This window comes from Lagenorhynchus albirostris, chromosome 8 (genome assembly GCF_949774975.1).
Source record: "Lagenorhynchus albirostris chromosome 8, mLagAlb1.1, whole genome shotgun sequence".
Lineage (NCBI taxonomy): Eukaryota > Metazoa > Chordata > Mammalia > Artiodactyla > Delphinidae > Lagenorhynchus > Lagenorhynchus albirostris.
In genome coordinates, this window is record NC_083102.1 from 88,964,054 (window position 1) to 88,987,543 (window position 23,490).

General features: G+C 41.2%; 1 pseudogene; it reads left to right on the forward strand.

Annotated features, from left to right (window-relative positions):
• The first annotated feature begins 2,284 nt into the window (after positions 1-2,284).
• LOC132524351 (la-related protein 1B-like) lies at positions 2,285-7,795 on the forward strand (annotated as a pseudogene).
• Positions 7,796-23,490: the final 15,695 nt, after the last annotated feature.

Sequence of the window (23,490 nt, forward strand, 5' to 3'; positions counted from 1 at the left end):
GCTCCTCTTTTTTTGCGGTACGCGGGCCTCTCACTGTTGTGGCCTCTCCCGTTGCGGAGCACAGGCTCTGGACGCGCAGGCTCAGCGGCTGTGGCTCACGGGCCCAGCCACTCCGCTGGCATGGGGGATCTTCGCAGACCGGGGCACGAACCCGTGTCCCCTGCATTGGCAGGCGGACTCTCAACCACTGCGCCACCAGGGAAGCCCAGCCTTTTTCTTTTTAAAATACATTTGTGGCATGTGCTTTCTAGGGGATGAGGCCCTTCATATCAAGGACTCTTTGCCAAGATTGTTTTACATCTCCCCTAGCTCCCTTTGTGGGCTTCAGTGTTTTGCCTAAGGCCTGGTTCAAATCACAGATAAGTGAGGAAGACGAGGTACAGGCTGTTCTCACTTTTCGTCATTGGTGCTGGTTCCCCTGGCACTCCCCATACTTCATGTCACTCTGCTATCCTGCAGGCAGTGGTTTTTGCATAGGTCCAAATGGTGAAACCAACAGCACGTTAGCAGTTGGAATAATACTCATGACAGTCAAGAATTTATCTTATCTCAAGGTGATTAAAGACTTGGTTTTCAGATTATATTACATCTAAAGATGATCTAACCTGTAGCTGAAGGTTGGTATTCTCTCAGTTAGCAGCCAGCAAGAAATATAAAAGCCCATTCCACATTAACCAGATAAGCCATTCTAGAATTAAGTAGATAGAAATAAATGCAAAAATAAACAAATGGGACCTAATCAAACTTACAAGCTTTTGCATAGCAAAGGAAATCATAAAAGAAACGAACAGACAACCTCCGGAATGGGAGGAAATATTTGCAAATGATGCGACAGACAAGAGCTTAATCTCCAAAATATACAAACAGCTCATACAACTCAACAACAAAAAAACAACCCAACCGAAAAATGGGCAGAAGACCTTAATAGACATTTCTCCAAAGAAGACATACATCTGGCCGGTAGGTACATGAAAAGATGCTCAACATCACTAATTATTAGAGAAATGCAAATCATAACTACAATGAGGTACTGCCTCATGCCAGTCAGAATGGCCATCATTAAAAAGTCTACAAATAACAAATGCTGGAGAGGGTGTGGAGAAAAGGGAACGCTCCTACACTGTTGGTGGGAATGTAAGTTGGTGCAGCCACTGTGGAAAACACTGTGGAGATTCCTCAGCTAACTAAAAATAGAATTACCATAAGATCCAGCAATCCCACTCTTGGGCATATACCTGGACAAAACTCTAATTCAAAAAGATACATGCACGCCTATATTCAAAGCGGCACTATTCACAATAGCCAAAACATGGAGATAACCTAACTGTCCATTGATGGGTGAATGGATACAGAAGATGTGGTACATATGTACAATGGAATACCACTCAGCCATAAAAAAGAATGAAATAATGCCATTTGCAGCAACATGGATGCAAATAGAGATTATCATACTAAGTAAAATAAGTCAGAAAGAGAAAGACAAATACCATATATCACTTATATGTGGAACCTAAAACATGGCACAAATGAACTTATCTACAAAGCAGAAACAGACTCACAGACATAGAGAATAAACTTGTGGTTGCCAAGGGGGAGGAGGGTGGGGGAGGAAAGGACTCGGAGTTTGGGATTAGCAGATGCAAACTATTACATATGGGATAGATAAACAAGGTCCTACTGAATAGCACAGGGAACTATATTCAATACCCTGTGATAAACCATAATGGAAAAGAATATAAAAAAAAGAATGTCTCTATGTGTAACTGGTCACTTTGCTGTACAGCAGAGACTGGCACAACGTTGTAAATCAACTCTACTTCAATAAAAAAATAAAATAAATTAGAATTAAGTAAAAAAAACCTAGCACTTAAAAAAACAGATGTCACTCATATCTTCTTTTGCATATCACAACGTTGTAAATCAACTATACACAACGTTGTAAATCAACTCTACTTCAATAAAAAAATAAAATAAAAATTAGAATTAAGTAAAAAAAAACCTAGCACTTAAAAAAACAGATGTCACTCATATCTTCTTTTGCATATCACTAAGTGATATTATTCATCTAATCAAGGGTGAAAATCTAGGAAAAAGTGTGGGATAAAGGAAAAGATAAGCTAACCCAGTAATACAATTACTTACACTTCTTATAATCATTTTTTACAAATAAGTCTCAGAACAACATTTCTTCAGCAGGCCTAGAAATCAATAATCCAAATTAAAAGGGAGAGTCAGTGTTCTTTAAGAAAAATAAAAATGGAATGACTTCCATGTAATAGTTAGCATGAGTAAGAAGCTGGAATCCATTCATAACATGGAGAAGAAGGGAGGTACTGCTTCTCTACAAGAAAAATTAAAAGCAATCAGACATAATAGAAAAACAAAAAACTATAAAAGAAAGTCAGAGTTCAATATGCACTTTAAAATGTGTAAAACTTTTTGAATATTGGTGGAAAGGAAGAAGAATCCATTTGACCTTGACTCCAGAACATTCTTCTTTGAGTGGCACAGGGGCTATTACGACGGTACTATAAGGAAGAAAGGCACTCTTGGTTGTGACTGTGTTTCTTCTCTACAAAAGGTCATGGCTCCTGAAGGGCAGCTCATCCCTGGAAATTCTGGTAACTACTCCTTCCCTTGTCACTTCTGACTTACAGATTGCCAACCATGGGGAATCACCATCCTTTATTGGTTTCCCTTAACCCTGTCCACATTTTTGTAGAAGGTCCCTTCATTAAACTCTCTTCAATCACCTCTTTTGAGAGTATCTGCTAGTATCCTGACATCAAGAGAAAGAGAGTGAGGCAATACCTTGAATTCCATTTACGTTCCACCCAGGGATGACTGTAGGCCCATGACGTAAGTGTGAGATGAAAGGAGAGACATGAATCTTCCCTTCCCTCTGTCAGTTTCAGTCCCATGTCCATAAGCCTCTCATACTGTGCTCATCTTGTGCCAAGTATGATTCTAGGGTTTGATTGTTCATTTGTTTGTTTGTTAGGTCCAAACGGCTCCTAAACACAAACGTACCTTGGGCTTAAGCGAATCAACAGAAATCAACTCCCATACCCACTGTTAACTCATGTAGAACGACTGTACGAGTTACTAAAAAGCTCCTGTCCTGCATCTTGGTGAAAAGATCAGGCTAGATCTGTTCCCACTCACCCCTCTGGAGACCTTCTGTGGGCAAGGCACAGCCTCCACCCCCACGTGCAGTGGCCCTTCCTGTCCGTATGTCAATGGAAAGACTGGTTATGTTGGACTTACTGAGAAACCTTTCAGTTTGGAGCTCTATACGCTGATAAAACAAAATACTAAACTTTGAATAGCCTCCAAACCACAGCATAACCTTCCAAATCAATCTGGTTTCCCATGTTGGGTCATGAGAAGGGACTTGTCAGATGTTTCCATGTGATACCAACACATCTCAAAAAAAGCCCAAATCCAGGCACAAAGCTCATCGACTAATGGTTAAATTTTCTGTTTTTCAGGAAAACACCTCTCCTGATGTTCAGGTCAGCTCAACTGTAAAGAGCATTGCCTCTCCTCCATCCCCCTTCAGGTCCACTTCCATTTTGGCTTCCTTTCCCTCACTTGCCCAGTGCCAAAGCCCTTCCAAGTCTGCTTCACTCAGCTGCCTGGAGGCAACCACACTGTTTCTCCACACCCTGATTCCAAATGCTCGAGTAAACTGATTCAGTTGTGAAATAGACAACACGGGCTTCGAATCTCCCCATTCTGGGTTCTTTTCTCCTTCCTCGGTGCCCGCTTCTTCCATCTCAAGTTTCCAAGATCTTTTTGCTTGGAAGCAAAACCACTCACCCAAAAGGTTTTCTTTTTTCAATTATGTATATTTGATCTGAGTCTCCATTCTAATAATGACAAATCTTTGCATTAACATAGGGCTTGCTTTGCAGTACTTTGACATGGTCATGGTGCTACTGTAAGATTACCATTTTTGACCCGGTGTCAGTGTGGCCAGACTCCTCTGCTGGTTATTGATATAGCACGATCACCCTTCTCAACTTAGAGCAGTGAAAAGGCCCGTTTCTATACAGCACTAACCAGGTGCTTGTCATTAAGTACGCTGATCGATCATTGTGTGGGGTACTTCATATGTGCTGTTGCATTTCACAGCCACTTTAGTGTTTTTATTATCCCTACTTTAAAATAAGAGACTAAGCCCGTTTCTTCTTCCTAATGCTACTAAGTGTCTATTTCCTTCCTTTTCTTTTGAATATAGGCTTTTTGTTTGTTTTTAGGACAAGGATTGTTCCAAAAACTAATAATAATAACAATAATGGCTATTTAGTGAGCATTTACTATGTACAAGGCATTGTAACGAATGTTCTATAAAAATTGCCTAATTTACTCCTTTGAGGTGGGATTACCTTAGAACAGAGAGATGAGATACTTTGTCTTGAATTACACATCTAGCAAGTGATAGAGTAGGGTTTGGACCTGGAACCATCTCACTCCAGCTCCTCAGTACCAAAATCTCCCTAGTTTCTAGGTGGACCAATCAATACAGTGATGAATAATTTCACTGAAACGTCAATAAAAAATAAAATGATGTTGTAAAAAACAAAACATGTTACAAAAATCACTTCCTGTTGGCTAACTGCATAAGAGAACATCTGTGGAACTGGAAAAGAAAAATTTAAAGTATTGCAAATAGTACCTAATAAGAAAATTGGAAACACAGCACTCATGATTTTATCTGAGTTGAAAGTACACACAAAAATTCAGCAGTGCCTTTGGTCTGGCTGTATTCCTTAACTGATCTGTTTCTTCCCTCAGGGAAATATTTAAAAAGTCTCCTACATCATCTCCTTAAAAAGTGGCTTACCCGGTAGATTCTTGAAATTCTATGTAAGAGCACTGGAGGCTAATTAATTGGTTGCTTGCCTTATTTCACTCTTATTCTCCCTGCCAGATACAACTCTGATGTTTATAAATCTAACTTTATACAGTCTCCATCAAAGACAGGTTGGCCTCACGTACTTGGAAAATAAGATGTCTTAAATTGAACGGGTCTCTCATGCTGAACATTTTATGCTATTCTTTCATTTTTTTCTTTCTCCAAAGTTTATTTTCTCTTCTAAAAAGAGTTCCTTAAATTTGCTACTTATTCTTTTTTGCTTCTTCTCAAATCCTTGTTCACTTCCTCAAAAATAAAATTAGAGCCATTCCCCAAGGGTTCTTCCCTGGTTCTGTGTCTGTAATTCCATTTTAAATCAATGGTCTCTTGCGTAAATTCTCATATCCTGACTGACTCCCTAGGACAAGCTCTTCACTCTCTCTTTTCTCTCTGCTCTACCATTCTTATTTTTCATGTCATCAATTATTTTCTGATATATGTTTCTTTATCTTTTTCAACCTTTTTGCTCTACTCTTATGGTCCTTTCATTGCTTCTGCCCTTTTGGTTGGCAGGACTGAGTAGCCCAACTACAATATGACCCAGCAATTCCACTCCTACGTATATATCTGAAAAAACCCAAGAACTGATTTAAAAAGATTACATGCACCCCAATGTTCAGGGCAGCATCAGTTACAATTGCCAAGACATGGAAGCAACCTAAGTGTCCATCAACAGATGAATGGATAAAGAGGTGGTGTATACACACAGACACACACACACACACACACACATACAATGGAATACTACTCAGCCATAAAAAAGAATCAAATTTTGCCATGTGCAGCAACATGGATGGACTTGGAGGACATTGTACTAAGTGACATGAGTCAGACACAGAAAGACAAATACTGTATGATATCACTTATATGTAGAATCTAAAAAATAAAACAAACTAGTGAATAAAACATAAAAGAAGCAGACTCACAGATACAGAGGACAAACTAGCGGTTACTAGTGGGAAGAAAAGGGGAGGAGCTATATAGGGGTGGGGGAGTGGGAGGTACAAACTATTGGGTATATAAGATAGGCTACAGGACGTATTGTACAACATGGGGAATATAGCCAATATTTTGTAATAACTGTAAATGAGTGTAACCTTTAAAAGTTGTATAGGGACTTCGCTGGCAGTCCAATGGTTAAGACTTTGCCTTCCAATGCAGGGATTGTGGGTTCGTTCCCTGGTCAGGGAGCTAAGATCCCACATGTCTCGTGGTCAAAAAACCAAAACATAAATAAAGCAATAAGAAGCAATGAAAAAAAGAAACCAAAAAAAAAAAAAAACCAAAACATAAAACAGAAGCAATACCGTAACAAATTCAATAAAGACTTAAAAAAATCAAAAAATAAATAAAAAATAAAAATTGTATAAAAATAAAGAAGCTCTTACAAAAAGACTGAGTAGCCCATTTCTGCTTCTCGTTTTCTGTATGATTTGAATTAAACAAAGTATTGATTTTAAGCCCATTCCCCTTTTCCTCTCTCTCTTTTTCCCCCAGGGATGGAGGATTGGCTCCTGGTGGCTTATGAAACTTTTGTTTCTTTCTGCGTGGCTGTAGAACAGTGGCTATCAGATTGACCTGTGAAATTTTCCCAGATAAATATTTCTCACCTTCCTATTTCTTCTACCCTTATCCTGATATTCCGGGAGTGGGGTAGCCCGGGGAACAGTGAGCAGACACACGTGTTTTGACAATGCTTTAAATGTGGTTTTCCTGCAGTGAACTTCTACTCTTCAGCCATGCCACTGACTGAGATCCTCCACTCTAGAAGCTTCCATTTCCTGAGTCAGAAATAGACATATTTGTTTAAGGCGGTATCCTGTCAGTTGATGAATGGGCCATCGGTTTAGTAAGCAGTAAGTGGAGCGCTTCTGGAGGGAAGATGTTAGTGACATGGGAAGGATGAAAATCTTCTTTTTCATCTGTTATAATCACTTGCTTAATGCAAGGGTTAAGGTTGAGCAGATATTTATTTTATTCTAATTAAGAGTAGTTTCAGGGCTTCCCTGGTGGCGCAGTGGTTGAGAGTCCACCTGCCGATGCAGAGGACACGGGTTTGTGCCCCGGTCCGGGAGGATCCCACATGCCACCGAGCGGCTGGGCCTGTGAGCCATGGCCGCTGAGCCTGTGCGTCCGGAGCCTGTGCTCCGCAATGGCAGAGGCCACAACAGTGAGAGGCCCGCGTACCGCAAAAAAAAAAAAAAAAAAAAAAAAAAGAGTAGTTTCACATGTTGCAAGGAACTTATTTCTTGATGGAAGACCTTAAAAAAATTGCTGTTTTGCATTCATATCAGACCAAGTCTCTGGTTCATATATAGTGTCTGCCCCAAATTCTTCAAGAATCGGAAGTCTACTGAGTCCAAAGAAAAATACTGAAACAACTAATATTCAAGCAATGTCTAGAGGTTATCTTCTGGTTTGGCTGACTTAGACTCAAAGCCTCGGATAGAAGTAAAAAGAGGGACACTGTGTATCTCCAGTGAAACTGAAGGAGTCAATGTCTGTGCCTGATGAGGCATTAAATCAACTGAACCCTCCAGAAGAACAAGACTTGATTTTCTTTGATTTGCTGAAGAGATGCAACAAATAGGAGGATGAAAAAACACATTTACTGATTGGTCTGATAATGATTCAGACTGTGAAATTGATGACTAAGATTCAAACAAGATTTTGATTGTAAATGAGATGCCACTTTACCTGAGAAAACATCCTGGATGAGATCAAACAGGCAACCACAAATCTATGGCAAAAATTACATCTGAACTTGCTTAAGTTATCAATGGTGGTCTCTATTATAATGAACAAGATTTATGCATGGAAATAGATGGAAACAAACATAAAGACAGTCATAAAGAAATTGACAAGATGATCTAAAGTTCATATTCAAGGGACCCAGAATAGCCAAAATAATCTTGGAAAAGAAGAACAAATTTGAAGGATTACACTTCCAATTTGTAAAACTTACCACAAAGCTATAGTGATCAAGACAGTGTGGTACTGGCATAAGGATAGACATTTAGATCAATGGAATAGAATTTAGAGCCCAGAAATAAACCATGCGGTAAGCTGATTTTTGAAAAGGGTGCCAAGACCATTCAATGGGAAAGGAATAGTCGTTTCAACAAATGATGACAGGACATCCAGATGGCCACGTGCGAAAGAATGAAATTGAACCATTACCTCATACCATATGCAAAAAATTAACTAAAAATGTATGGAACACTGTGATATTATGTTTTATAGTAAGAAATAGTCTTCACCCTGTTTCTGGCGCAGAGCTCCTAAAACCCTTGGAATTTCCAAAGTGATGAGAACAGTAAAGGTATCTTTTGTTATGCTACTGAAGTGACTTTTTGACTTAAGGATGGGGCCTGTTTGCTAATCAACCATGTGATTAGAGGGCTGAAACTTTTAGTCCCACCCCCTGACCTCTGGGAGGGGCGAGAACCTTGATGTTGAATCAATCACCAATTGTCAATGATTTAATCAATCACAATTATGTAATGAAACCTCTGTTAAAACCCACAACGTACAGGGTTTGGAGAGCTCCCTGATTGGTGAACACATGGAGGTGCTGGGAGGGTGGTGCGCTTGGAGAGCACATGTGAGCTCCAAGCCTCTTCCCACGTAACCTTGCCTTACACATCTTTTCCATCTGGGTGTCCCTGAGTTACATATTTTTATAACCCCTCTAGCAAATTAATCGAACTTGAGCAGGAGGAGGTTGTGGGAACCTCTGATTTATAGCCAGCCAATCAGAAACACAAGTAATAACCTGGGCTTACAACTGGCATCTGAAGTGGATGGGTGGGGCAGTATTAGAGAATTGAACCCTCAACCTGTGGAATATGACGCTATCTCTGGGTAGATAATATCAGAATTGAGGTGAATTCTTGGGCACCCTGCTGGTGTCTGATAATTGTTTGCTGGTGTGTAGGGACCTCCCCCCTGCCACCCACATTGGATTTGGGTCCAGGAACCTATTTTAAACACTTAAATGTAAGAGCCTAGAACTCTAAAATTCGTAGAAGAAAACACAGGCATAAATCTTTGTGAACCTGGATTAGGCAATTGTTTCTTATATGACAACAAAAGCACAAGAAAAAATACAAAAGAAAAAATAGTATACTGGAGTTCATCAAAGATTAAAACTTTTGTAGTTTTTTCACCAAGCAAGTGAAAATCTGACTCACAGAATGGGAGAAAGTATTTGTAAATCATACCTAGAATACATTAAGAACACTTACAAGTCAATAATAAAAAGACAAATACTGTAACCCCATTAAAAAATGGGCAAAGAATAAAAAGATATTTTTCAAAAGAAGATAGACAAATGATCAACAGCACATGAAAAGATACCTGACATCATCAGCCACCAGGAAAATGCAAATAAAACCCACAAGGAGATAGTATCTCACACCCACTAGGATGGCTATAATCAAAATGACAGACAGTAACAAGTGTTGGCGAGGATGGGGAGAAAATGGAACCCTCATACCCTGCTGATGGGAATGTAAAATGGTACAACGACTTTGGAAAACAGTCTAGCAGATCCTCAAAATGTTACATGTGATTCAGGAATTACAATCTTAGGTATACATCCAAGAGAAATGAAAACATATGTTCACACAAAAACTTGTACATGGATGTTCACAGAAGCACTGCAAAAGTGAAAAGAACCCAAGTGTTCATCAACTGATAAATGGATAACAAAATGTGGTATATCCATATAATGTAATATTATTTGGCAATAAAAAGAAATGAAGTACTGATACACGCTGCAACAAAAAGACATTATGCTAAGTGAATGAAGCCAGTCACAGAGACTACGTAATTGTATGATCCCATTTATATGAAATGTCCAGATGAAGTAAAGCTGTAGAGACATAGGGCTGGTGAAGCAGAGGAGGGGAATGTAAGTAGCTGCTAATTGGTACCAGCTTTCTTTTGATGGTGATGAAAATATTCTAAAGTTGATTGTGGTGATGGTTGCATAGTTCTGTTTATGTAACAAAACCATTCAATTGTACACTTTAAATGGGTGAACTCTATCACCTATGAATTTTACCTTAATAAAGATGTTATAAAAAAGAAAACATGCTGTTCTGTTGGTATAGAATAAATTCTTTAAAAACAAGTTCTGAAGACATTTTCTTGCATAGAATCTCAAGCCATGCTAGTGACAGCAGGCTGACAGTGAAGTATTGCTTGATGTTACACTAGAAAGCTGGAGGAAGCTTAAGGAAGAAGGTAAACAGTATAATTGAAAACTACCTCTCTGATGTCACAGAACGTTCCTATTCTCAACAGAAAGATTTTATTTCTCAAATTTCTTACTCTTTGTGAAGTACAAGAAATCAGAAGAAAAGAAAGGAGAGTAGAAATGCTATTTCATCATTGTTTGAGGCAAAGAAAGTTCTGCATCAGGCAGACCTGTGTGCAAATCCTGACTCAGCTCATCGTGGAGCAACAAATGCCAAAGTTATTCATCTAATTGTAGCGCTACAGCTGAGGAACACTGTTGAAATCTGTTTCCTCATACATAGTCCAGGAATAATTGGGTATTTGTTTTTTACTAGCTGGGGTCAGTGAACATTAGCTAGTAAAAAACAAATACCCAATTATTCCCGGACTATGTATCCAGAGATTTCTTTGGGGGAAATAGCCTCCTCAATTCCTATACTTCTGGTGTATATGAATGAATTCCTGGTTTTCCATATACGTGCCTCAAGCCTGGCTGATCAGCACATTCCATGGTTTAGGGATGGGGACAAATCAAATTTAGTCACTGGGATTAAGCTTATGACCTTTGTTTGAACTACTGAAGTGGAGTTCTCTTTGCTGCTGCTAAACTGAATCTGACAGTGTAAATATCTGGAGCTGCTCAACCCTTATTGCACATTCACAGCCTGAAAGCATGGGTAGGATGGACACAGTAGAGAGATGCAGAGGGTCTGGGCCTTGGGGACATCATATAGGGTCCTTGTTAAAAGCGTATCAGCGACAGCCCTGGACCTTTCAGTTATATAAGTTGATACATATGTTTTTAAGCTTAAACAAGTATAAACTGACTTTTCAACTGTACCGAAATGAATCCTAAAAGTAGAATGATGTCTTGGCTAGTTTCTATGGCTGTGTAAAAAATGACCCCCAAACAGGATGGTTTAAAACAAGAAAATTTCATGGTTCAAAAGAAGAAAACATTTATTTTGCCACGGTCTGGGCAAGGAATGAAGGTGGTAGCTTATTTCTTCTCTACTGGGTATTCAGCTGTGGTGGTCTGAACAATGAAGGCTGGAATTATTTAAAAGCTTGCTCACTTACATGTCTGGTGCTTGGTCTGGGAAGGCTCAAACAGTTGGGACTGGAGAAGTTGGGGGTCCTTTCTCTCTAATTCTCTTTCCCTCCCCCCTCCCTCCTCTCTTCCCCTGTCCCTCTCCTTCTGTCCCTGCTTCCCTCCCTCCCTCCCTCTCTCCATGTAGTCTCTGCATGGCAGCTTCAGGATAGCTGAAGTTCTTAGATGGCAGCAGAAGACCCCCAAGGGAGAAAGAGCTGGGGAGAAACTCTAACGTTTTTTACGGCCTAGCCTCATACATCATGCAGAGTCACGTCCACCATAGTCCAAGGCCCACCCAGATTCAAGAGGAGCAAACACAGACAGAGAAGTGGCAACATCATACTGTAAGAAGAACACGTGGTTGGGATACGCTGGCGTGGCCGTCTTTGAAAATACCATTGGCCACACTTTGTGGGGTATTTGTAAGGATTAAATGGGGAGTTTTTCAAAAGACTATATTACAAAGATATAATTCAGCACGGAAGACCAGAATGAGCTGAGGGACCCTGAGGAGACCAGTGTGAACTGGAAATAATTCTGTGGCCAAGCCGGGAAGATGCTAGAGAGAAGAGATGGAAGAGGAAGATGGGTGGAGAAAGTAATTACCCAGGTTTTACCGTGTTGAGCTTTAAGGGCAATATACACAGAAATTCGGTAAAGGAAATGTGAAAATAACATTTATGTCATAAATCCGTTGTTCTTTTTACCTATGCTAGTATTTCTGATGAAAATTGTTTATTTACTTATTTTTGCACTCACGCTTGAGTAATGAGAGGGTGGGAAATGGTGTCAGCTTCTCCTCTTGGTTCAAAATGCCCGTGACTGAAGCTTTACTCTGTTGATCCCATGACTGGAACCAATGGCCAACACTTCAGAGTTCCAAAAATGTATCTTCAATGTTTTTTTTGAGAAATCATATAAGTATTTTGGAAGTGTAAGCCGTAAAATTAAAGTTACAAAGTGTGAGCCAATGTTGTATAAAATATGAATGAGATTATTGCTGAAGAATGAGAATAGAGGGTTAGGAGAATAGAAGGATAAAATGGATAAAGCCTGCAACTAAACTGATCAACTAAGTCATAGTAATAAAAAAAAAATCCCCTTTAGATGTGAAGTCTAAAATATTCCAAAGGAACTAGCTTTCCAACTTGATAAAAGTTATTTTGCCTCCTCTGAATGTCAGTTTCTTCATGGACAATACGAGCGAGTTGGGTTAGAGGGTCCTGACTCTTGTGGGGAGGTTGTCAGACTTCTTTCATAATCAAACAAGAGTTCTGGACGCTCTTCCCAGAGAAGATGCACAGATAACGCACATTTTCCACATGATATCAGGGCTATGGCCTCTAAGTCCAGGTATAAAATTCCTGGACCCCTGGCTTTCTCTGTCTTCTTCCTCTCAGTTCTGTGGTCGAGGAGACTTGATTTTGATACAACTTTCATACCTCCCCAGCTGTGGAAGGACTGTTAATCCTCCTTGAGTTCATCATCAATTCTTGGACCCAGGGCCAGCTTTTTTTTTTTTTTTTTTTTTTTTTTTTCTGTGGTACGCGGGCCTCTCACTGTTGTGTCCTCTCCCGTTACGGAGCACAGGCTCCGGACGCGCAGGCTCAGCGGCCATGGCTCACGGGCCCAGCCGCTCCGCGGCATGTCGGATCCTCCTGGACCGGGGCACAAACCCATGTCCCCTGCATCGGCAGGCGGACTCTCAACCACTGCGCCACCAGGGAAGCCCAGGGCCAGCTTCTTGAGGTGTTACGTGTGCAATCACACATGGCCCCGTGCTCAGAAGAGCCTTACACTTAGTTTAATGCTCTATTGCCACCATCTTGACATGCTTAATAACTTTTGGACAAGGAGTTCTATATCTTCATGTTGCACTGGGCCCAACAGATGATGTAATGGTCCTGCCCTGGCCGTCCTCTGAGTCTCAACCCTTCCTTTTCATATTCCTGAGAAGTGGGCATCCAGTCTCTGTGTGGACTCATAGAGCAAGGAGGAACTCCACACTTTTCGAGGCAGCTGTGTCAATCCTAGGTAGACCAGAGGGTTAGACATTTGCTTTTATATTGTGCTGAAATCTACCTCTCTATAACTGCACCCATGGATCACAGTTTTCTGTGTCTTGTGTGATGTTTCTTCTGACATAAGAATGTTTTACATCTTTTAAGACAGCTACCATTCCCTGCCACCTTAAAAGAAATCTATTAAATTAAGGAAATAAATCTCCCCTTCTTTGATTGATGCATGGAAAAAAGAAAGGCTGTAGAAAGCTCACACAAGATGAAAGACCACCTGAAAGGGCCAAATATGAAAAGGAAATAAAGTGATTAGGATTGACACCGGAAGATGAAAAATCAGGAGAAAATTAAATCAGTAGGGTTTCTGCTTCTGAAATGGGGACAAGTCGTAGTAGTGTTTTTTTGCATCATAAAAAAGTCCCCAAAGAACAAACTATGCTAATGCAATTTGCTCTCATTTTGAAATTGGTAGTGTTAAGGAACAGATCTCTTTTTTGGTAAGGAAATGACTGAGCTTTGGTTATTTCTGAGGCTCTTCCTTTTATCTTATTTTTTTATTTTATTTATTTATTTTTTTTGCGGTACGCGGGCCTCTCACTGTTGTGGCCTCTCCCGTTGCGGAGCACAGGCTCTGGACGTGCAGGCTCAGCGTCCATGGCTCACGGGCCCAGCCGCTCCGCGGCATGTGGGATCTTCCTGGACCAGGGCACGAACCCGCGTCCCCTGCATCAGCAGGCGGACTCTCAACCACTGCGTCACCAGGGAAGCCCGAGGCTCTTCTTTTTGAATAAGTATCTTAAACAGCAAATAACATAAATAAATAGGCTTTAGCACCACCGTGCCAAAACGTGGCTATTTGTTACGTGCCCTGACAGAGTATGTCCTTCCTCGGGAGAAACTTACATTTTATTCCCCTGTGTTTTGTTCATCTGTGTGCTCTGGCGTATAGTACAGTGCCTGGCACACAGAAGGCTGTCTGTAAATCTTTGATTCTGTAGTGTATGTGTCTGTGGCACGGATGAGCAAAGATGATTCTCCATGTTGGGGGGATGGAGGGGCCTGTCTTGATGACCACACAGCTAATGGCTCCCATCATCAGGCATCAGTTCTAACCACATGGGAGTCAGGCAGGGTGCAGAAGCTGGGAAGCGTTCGAAATGACATTTTCCTTTTCACATGGTACTCATTACAAAGAGAAAGGCAGAACCTACTGTTTTTTCCATATAAAGGCATAGCTTTATCACTACAGGCACAAAGGGCATCTAGAAACAACTAAAATTGGAAAACTGGCAGCCAAAGGATAGGCGACAGCAACTCTACAAAGCAAAATGGACTGGCCTAAGTAACTCCATCCAACAAGCCAATTCGCTCGGTTGTCAGGGAGCACAACGTGCAACTCACCTTTTCTGGGGCCCCAACCAGGAGACCAGCTTGCACAAAACCACATGTTTGGCAGAAGTCGTGTTCTTTTGTAGCACAGCCGACTGGCAACACCTGCCCTGAAATGTTCCAGGTCAAAACCGTTCTGTAGGACTCTCAGATGTCAGCAGGACACTTGTCCAGACCTAGAGAATTCAATCAGCCCGTTGCGAGCTGCTCAACACGTGAGGAAAGCAGTCTTGGGTATTATTAGTCAGCTGTTGCTAAGCTGCTGTAGAGCACCAAGCAGCCCCTCAGTGGCTCCGCGGCTTTCAGAAACATGTTTCCTTCTTCCTTGCGCTACTGGTCCTTGGTGGGTCAGCCCCTCCTCTGATTCTTATTTTATCCATTCCAGGTCCCCGAGGGGAAGATACGGGCCCTCTGTGGACATACTGATCTTACTGCAGAAGTAAAAGAATAGTGATTGAACTTTGCAGTGTTCTTGAAAGGCTCTGCTGGATACAGCTGCATCACGTCTGTTCATATTCCATTGCCCTTAACACACAACTGACTATTAACATGCCTCCCGGAAGTGTTTCTGGAAAGATACATTTGGACTATGATTTTAACTTGCACTATTCTCATATTCAAACTCTGCATTTTCAAAATAACCTCTTTTTTTAAAAAACTGAAGTATAGTTGATTTACAATATCAACTATTAGTTTCAGGTGTACAGCACAATGATTCAGTAATATAGGTATATCTATCTATATAAATATATATCTATATCGATATATATATATATAAATTCTTTTTCAGATTCTTTTCCCTTATAGAAAAATAACCTCATTTTTATTATAAAAATTTTTTTCATAAAATTTACATAAAGTCTGGCCAGAAACTTGTTCCCCATTCATTCATTTTTTTTTTTAATATAAACTTATTTATTTTTGGCTGCATTGGGTCTTCGTTGCTGTGTGCAGGCTTTCTCTAGTTGTGGCGAGTGGGAACTACGCTTCGCAGTGCGTGGGCTTCTCATTGCGGTGGCTTCTCTTGTTGCGGAGCACAGGCTCTAGCCGCACGGTCTTCAGTAGCTGTGGCTCAAAGGCTCTAGAGCACAGGCTCAGTAGTTGTGGCGCACGGGCTTAGTTGCTCCACGGCATGTGGGATCTTCCCGGACCAGGGCTCAAACCCAGGTCTCCTGCGTTCGCAGGCGGATTCTTAACCACTGCGCCACCAGGGAAGCCCTCCCTATTCATTCTTTTTTCCAGCTATCTATTAATGATTTTACCATTTTAAATGATTTAATGCATTTTATTTTTTATCAGTTATCATATGGGTCAAAATGTAAAAAAATATGAGTATACAATGAAAAGGCTCCCTCTCCCCACTGTAGCCTGGCCATCCAGTTTTCCCACAGGCAACCAGCATTATTTGTTTCTCCTCTATCCTTTCTTAATCTTTTGTGTAAGTATGAACAATGAAATCTCAATTCATTTCCATTTTCCTAAGAATGTGGTAATTACTAACATTGTTTTCTGTGTTTATGGGGGGGGGGGGCATAGCCCTATCTTCCCTTTTATGCCTTTCTGCTTTGATCTCCCATATTCTGACTTGTACAATTAGCCCTGAGCAGGCAGTGATCCATTACCATTGCGTTCTTTATCCCTCTGTCCCGAGGGAGCATAGCTCACAATGTAACAAACAGTGTTTTCATGAGGAAACAATAAAGCAAATATTACTGTACTGGGTCAGGAACTCTCCAAGTTATTTTCCATCCCCCTCTCCAATATTATTAATCTTCAAAGTCACCATGGTGAAAGGTTTTTCTGACAACATATCAAGAGAGAAAAATTTTAGCTTGTCCCTTACTCAAGTTGGTGGGATCTATCTCTTTCTTGTTTCCCTCTCTCCTCTACTATGGGAAAGAATGTTACTCTTTCAAAAGTTCACTACCAAACAATGCTTCAGATCTAAACTGTCTCATGAGGAGCACTTTCTACTTTTCATTTCTCCCCAACTTGTCTTCACCAGCGATGGAAGAAAGTCCTTGAGTGGATATGAAGGCAGGTTGGACTTAGAGAAGGATTTTACCACTGGTTTATTGACTAGATTCCATTATTTTGTGTGCCCAGAACTCACCCACTTCCTTTTCTGTGTATTGCCTTCTCCTTCTAGAAGCTATCCCTTCTTCCTGTTTAAACACATGGTTGATTTCGGAGTAGCCATGTCAGTTCAAGTGTAGTTTAGACACTGGCTACAACTGATTGGTCCAGAGGTGGACAGCAGATCCAGCCTGGGTCAATAGCATTTTTCCCAGGGAATTTAGACTTTGGTTTGAGACTCACATCAGTCTCTTTCCAGATTGCTGAACCTACCAGTAACATGTAAAATTCTGTGGGTTATTTTTGCTGTTATAGGGATGGAAGAAATAGATGTAGATGGTCTGAAGAGAGAGAGGAAAGAAACAAACAGATGAGTTGCAGAGCTACTGAAAGCATTCCTGTCCCTGGCTCCAGCTGTTTCTGCCCTTGCTTTGCAGCAGACATCTTAACCTTCGTTTGGTATAAGCTATTTCAGGTTGGCTTTCTGTTACTTGCAACCGGAGTCTAACAAATACTGAGGGGGTGTGACAGCACCAACCAGCGCTGCTTTCTACTGGGTAAGGCTTTGAGATCTAGCACCATCCCCTACATAAAGCATTTTATCCCCTCTGCCAGTTAGAAATTTATACTCTTGCAAAAACTTACCTCCTCAGATCATGTTTCTAACTGAAATATTTACCTGAAATAACTTTTCTTTCATAAACGTTGAATTACAGTTGACTGTCATTGACATGTTGCTTATGTGGCAGGAAAACACTTGTTTGGGATTTTTATTTTTTTTTAATCTAAGTATTTCCCCTCTCCTATTCAAGCAAAACCTCAGCAGTATTCTGACAAAAGCTACGGGTCTTGCATATGTAAAAAGCTGAACCCATAAAGGAGGTGATATTAAGTGCTTCTGGGGAAATGTATCAAAGCTAAGTAGGAATACCCCACCTCACCCCGAGGGATCCAGAAGCAGAGGAAATTTTATTTACCAGGCAGAGCCCCTGAGAGGTGGCAAGACCCCAGGAAAAATGTGGAAATGGTGTGTCTGGGCAGAAAGGCAGCCATAGACATCTTTGCTGAGATCTGCATGCCCCAGAGAGGTAAGGAAAGCGCAGAAAGAGGCCAATGCCCCCCACTCTTGTCAGGAAGTAGAACAGAAGACAGCTGGACCTAAAGGGGCCTGTAAGGACAGGAACGGGGCATCTCAGACCTGACCTGTGAAGGCCATGCCCACGACCGTAACTACAGGTGTCTCTGTGCACGTGTGTGGAGACAGGACTGGTGGGCAAGATGCCACCACCTCCACCAGTGCACCCAATGCCTTGGCTCCATTGGAGGCCCCTGGAACTTCAGACAAACCTTAGGGAATGGAGGCTCTCAACTGGTAAGAGAAAGGTTCCCCCCATCTACAGAATGTAAGCCAGAAAGAGAAATTAAATGGAACAATACAGAAAATGAAGGTATATTTTGTGCTCATTTGAATCTCTGGACTGAGATTCATACATGGCTACCTGTTATTACATCACTTTATATTTAGGGCAAACAATGTATTTCCAAACACAATTATATTCAGTTAAAATCTGTAATGAAAACCTAAGAAACTGTTGCTTATTCTGTTCATAATAACTCGTGAGCACTTCTGTTGTGTCAAGCATTGTGCTAAGGACTTAAAATTCATTATTATATTCAAAATTTATAATAATTTTAAAGGGTAAAAATTCTTATCGTTAGTATTTCATAGACGGGAAAATTGAGCCCTTGAGAGGATAAACATCTTGCCCATTTAGGAATTATAAAGGATTCCATCCTATTTGTACCAATTGCTTCTGGCAAGAGACTATTTAGATGGGATATCTATGCCAGAATAAGAGTTCTCTAGGGATTCCAAAGTAACTACACAGTCTATGAAGCCAAGATCACCATTAAGTAGCTTTTATAAACTGTTCATTAGCGTGGAAAGGCATTCAGTGGGGGCCAACTTGAACCAGAAGCTGTGCCAGGAACTCGGGTTAACAATGGAATCCTCTCCTTTAAACAGACCTGGTCCTGGTGGAGCTGTTAAAAGGCTTGTCAGGAGACCATCCAGATTTAATTTCTTGAGCACACTCGCCATTAAGTCAGAAAAACACAGCTTTCAGAACTTGAAAGGACCAACACAAATCACTTCAATAGGTCACTGTCTCAGACAAGCAGGGCACCGCTGTAATACTGCTGTCGGTGGCACAATCAAGGCCCTGCGTGATCAAGGGGTCACTATCTCCCCTTGACCTTTTAATTATTTTGTCTTTATCTTGTCTTTTAATATGGTACTCTCGCTGCACTATCACACTGTTCCTCATTTCCTCCAGAAGCGAATTATTTCTTTTCTAAAAAGCTCTCGCGAGGGTTCAGATTACACGAGAAAACAAAAATCAGAAAATGGAAGTTTATACAACTACATACAGGTATTTGGTTTAATCAAAACACAATGCCCCCATATTAGGCTTCTCCAGAGAGACAGGTCCAATAGGAATATGTACATAGAAATATACACACACACACACACACACATACATATATACACATATACATATATATAAATATGGAGACAGAAAGAGAAAAAGAGAGAGAGAGACTAAGATTGAAATTGAATGGTTGGCTTTAAGGAATTGGCTCACACAATTGTGGGAGCTGGCAAGTCTGAAATCCATAGGGCAAGCTGGCCGTCTGGAAATTCAGGTAGGAGCTGATACAATTTTAAGTATAAGCTATACAGGGAAGGCCACTCAGGCTGGAAACTCAGAGAAGCTTCAACTGGCAGTCTTGAGGCTAAATCCCTTCTTCTGGAAAGCTCAGCCTTTCTTTTATGGCCTCCAGCTGGCTGGAGGATGCTCCCCTGCACTGTGGCAAGGGAGTCTGCTGTGCGCAAGGTCTCCTGCTTTAAATGTTAATCACTTCTAAAAACATAACTTTAGAGCAACAACCAGACTGGTGTTTGACCAGACCAGCTACAATCACTGACCCAGAAAGTTGAGAAGGAATAAGTTCTGCCAAAGACAGACTGCATGGAATTTTTTTTTTTTTTTTGCGGTACGCGGGCTTCTCACTGTTGTGGCCTCTCCCGTTGCGGGGCACAGGCTCTGGACGCGTAGGCTCAGCAGCCATGGCTCACAGGCCCAGCCGCTCCGCGGCATGTGGGATCTTCCCAGACCGGGGCACGAACCCGTGTCCCCTGCATCGGCAGGCGGACTCTCAACCACTGCGCCACCAGGGAAGCCCTGCATGGAATTTTTAGTATGTGTTCCACCCAAAAAGTTTCCACGGTCAACACTTATTTGTTTAAACAATTTCAAACATATTTATTTATCGACGAAAGCCTTTATTATGCTCAATATACTGGGAATTCCTCAAGTAGGGGGCTATAGTTTGTGGTGATCTCTGATTTTTATAATCATACAATCTTTTTGTGTGAAAGTCATCTCCTCTCTACCAGTGTTTCTTACTTTCTTTTTATTGAAGCATAATTGACTTACAATATTAGTTTTAGGTACACGACAAGTAATTTGATATTTTTATACTTTATGAGATGATCACTGAGATAATTCTAGTTACCATGTCACTGTACAAAGTTATTAAAATATTATTAACTATATTCCCTATGCTATACATTATATCCTCACGACTTATTTATAACTGCAAGTCTGTACCTCTTAATCATCTTCACTTATTTTATCCATCTCCCCCTGTACCGCCACGCCTCCTCAACCAGTGATCACCAGTTTGTTCTCTGTATCTATCAGTCTGTTTCTGTTCTGTTTGATTTGTTTTTTTATATCCCATATATTTACAGATTCCACTCCTGGAGAGAGTTCCAGCAGTTCCCTGCCCTGTTGGCAGATGTATTTCATTCTCGTACAGTCTAGGTGCCCTTTAAACTACTGTAATTTTGCTTTCACCCTCAGGGTGGGTGGGTCTGTGCGTGGGTCTCTCAGTAATACCCGTCCAAGTTGGGGGTGGCGTTCCCCTAGATACCATGCCTCTGTCTACCCTACCCATCTCTCTGTGGTCCCTCTATTGTCGGTTGTGCAGAAGCTATTCAATCAGCCGTAAGTTCTCTTTCAGGAGGAATTGTTCTATATGTAGGTGTAGATTTGGTGTGTCTGTGGGAGGAGGTGAGTCCAGGGTCTTCCTATGCCGCCATCTTGTACGAGACCCCTAAACCTTTGTTTCTTGATGCAGAAACAGTGTTTTTGATCAAAATCAAAAACAATCTCTCTTTTTTGAAGCTGAGGAAACTGAAGCACAGAGAGGTGAAGGGCCCTGGCTCACAGAGAGTTGGTGGCAACTCCAGACCCAGGTTTACTGACTTCAGTGTTCTTACCAAAAGGAAAATATAAAAAGCTAGTAGTAAGCGGTAAGGATTGGGGCCATTCCTCGGGAGGTGTTTAATTTGGGGCCGGCAACTGTGATGGATTCTGTACCTCTCTAGCATTTCTATGTAGCTGAAGGTAGACCTGATGAATACGTATTAAATGGAAGATGGGTACATGATGGAACTGGAAGCCCAGCTGGCTTTGTCTTGATGATGATCGCGCGTGTGTGTGTGTGTGTGTGTGCGCGCGCGCGCGCGTGCGTGTGTGTGTGCGCGCGCGCGCGCATGTGTGTGTAGATTATCAACTGGTGGAACCCTCTTTTTTTTCCCTAGGGCCAGTGACAGCCCAGTTGCCAGCAGTGGGTGGTGGGAAAAGCTGTTGAGTGGGTCAGTCTTGGGGTTTGAGGCAATTGCCTACACTTGCTATACTTTGAACCCAAAGATGGAAGAAATTCCCATCTGGTTAAAAAAAAGATGAGAAAAATTACAAAGCAATGATGGCATGCCACTCAAAGAGGAGGGTATCAAAGTTAATAATTAACAGAGGAATGTTACCCCCAAAGCTCTTTCCAAGAGAGTTTAAAAATCCTTCTTCTATTGATTCTTTTTCCTTGGCTATTGGCTTGGGCAGAGGATTAAAAAGCTATGATTTCAGATTTGATATATTCTCCTCCAGGAATAGACATCCTCCCAATGTGTGAATTTCTTGCTTTTTTTTTTTTTTAAGTTGAAGTATAGTTGATTTACAATGTTGTTTTGGTTTCTGGGTTTTTAAAAATTGAAGTATAATTGATTTTTAATTTCTTAGATTCATTTTAATCTTTACTTTAAAGCTTCCTGGGAACTCTTTGGGTATTCCATGGCAGATGACATTATATAGCCCTGTATGTATTTTCTTTTATGACAGAAGCATCAAACATAGGTGTCAGTATCTATTTTATTATACAGTGTTCCTTAACACTCTAAAAAAACTGGATAGGACTGAGACATACTAAAACCATAAAACTATCCCATAGGGCCAGTAATGCAAACAGATCAATATTTTGTTTGAAAATGGTCTGGATTAGTCCTTCAGAAACTAATCTTGAAAAGTAGGAGATAATCACCATTGCACACCCCCTTTGTCTTTATAATTGTTATGGACTTGCCCCCAAATCCTCTTAATTCTCCTAAATTTTTCTCTCAGGTTTAAGAGACGCTAATGTTTAATATTCATGGTATAAATCAGTTCTTGGTGGGGTTCTTACCCCTGCACTCTACCTGAGGTCAGCATGGTGTCTGAAAAATGCAGAGCAATAGATGCTATTGGCATTTGTACTTTATTTAAACCTGGTTCTTAGGCTGGGTTTCCTCACAGCAGAGCCTTCAGGAGGGATTCGTGCACAAGTGATTTACTGAGGGAGTGACCTCTGGTGAAGTTTGTATGGGAGTGAGGGCAGCACCACAGAATTGTCAAACACTGAGCCTGGGGGTGGGCGTTGTATCCCTGTATCTCTCAGTTAATGGCTGCGGATCACCCCGAGGGAGCGTGTGACCTCTCAGTCATTTCTGGGTGCGGGGGGTACCACAGCAGTTCTCTGAAGAAGGATGCAGCAGCTGGGGAAATTGTGCATTTGCCCAGTAAATGGGATCTAAGTAGGTCACCAAGAACATCTATCATACCTAGGCAGACTTAAAGGTCCTGAATCCCCGCTTCCGTTCTTATTCTCCTGGCCTTAGCTTAACCACCTAGAATAAACACTAAAGGCATCATAAGCTGAAAGAGCCAGCTCTTGGCAGTCAGCTCCTGCCTGCACCCTCAACCATGTAACCCAAATATCAACTGGATTTCCTAACTCTGAATCCAAAAATTTAAACTTACGTCTTCAACCCTTGAAACCCTTTGCTATTTTCTAGTTTTATCAACTCTTTACTCAATTGACACCTTTTGTGATGTCAGATGTCAGGGGATTTTTGCCTGGATATCATAGAGTTTTTCATTCTGACTCTACAGAAGCACCACACAAAGGTTATACAAAGCTCTCTGCTTATCCAAATGAGACATTAATGAGAATTTGGCTAAGCCTGACCACTCTGAGATCCGTGGGCTTTATTCCCTTTTCACTTCCGTGATGCTTTTCATTTGCTGTGAGACAGAAAAACTCTGCTGCATTGGCACAGGCAATACTCCTAACCCTCCCAACTGTCTTAAAAAGTCAGTAGAGGAAATGGAAGGAAGAGTTCCATATTCTTACTGTGGTTCAAAACAGATCCCAACTAAAGATAGTACAGGCCACATACAGTTTCCGTCACACATTCTTCTTTGTTTTTGTTTGTTTACAACTCTTTAAAAATTTAAGAACCAGTCTTAGCTCTGAGGGCCATACAAACACTGGCCTCTAGTGGGATTTGGCTCATGGACTGTAGTTTG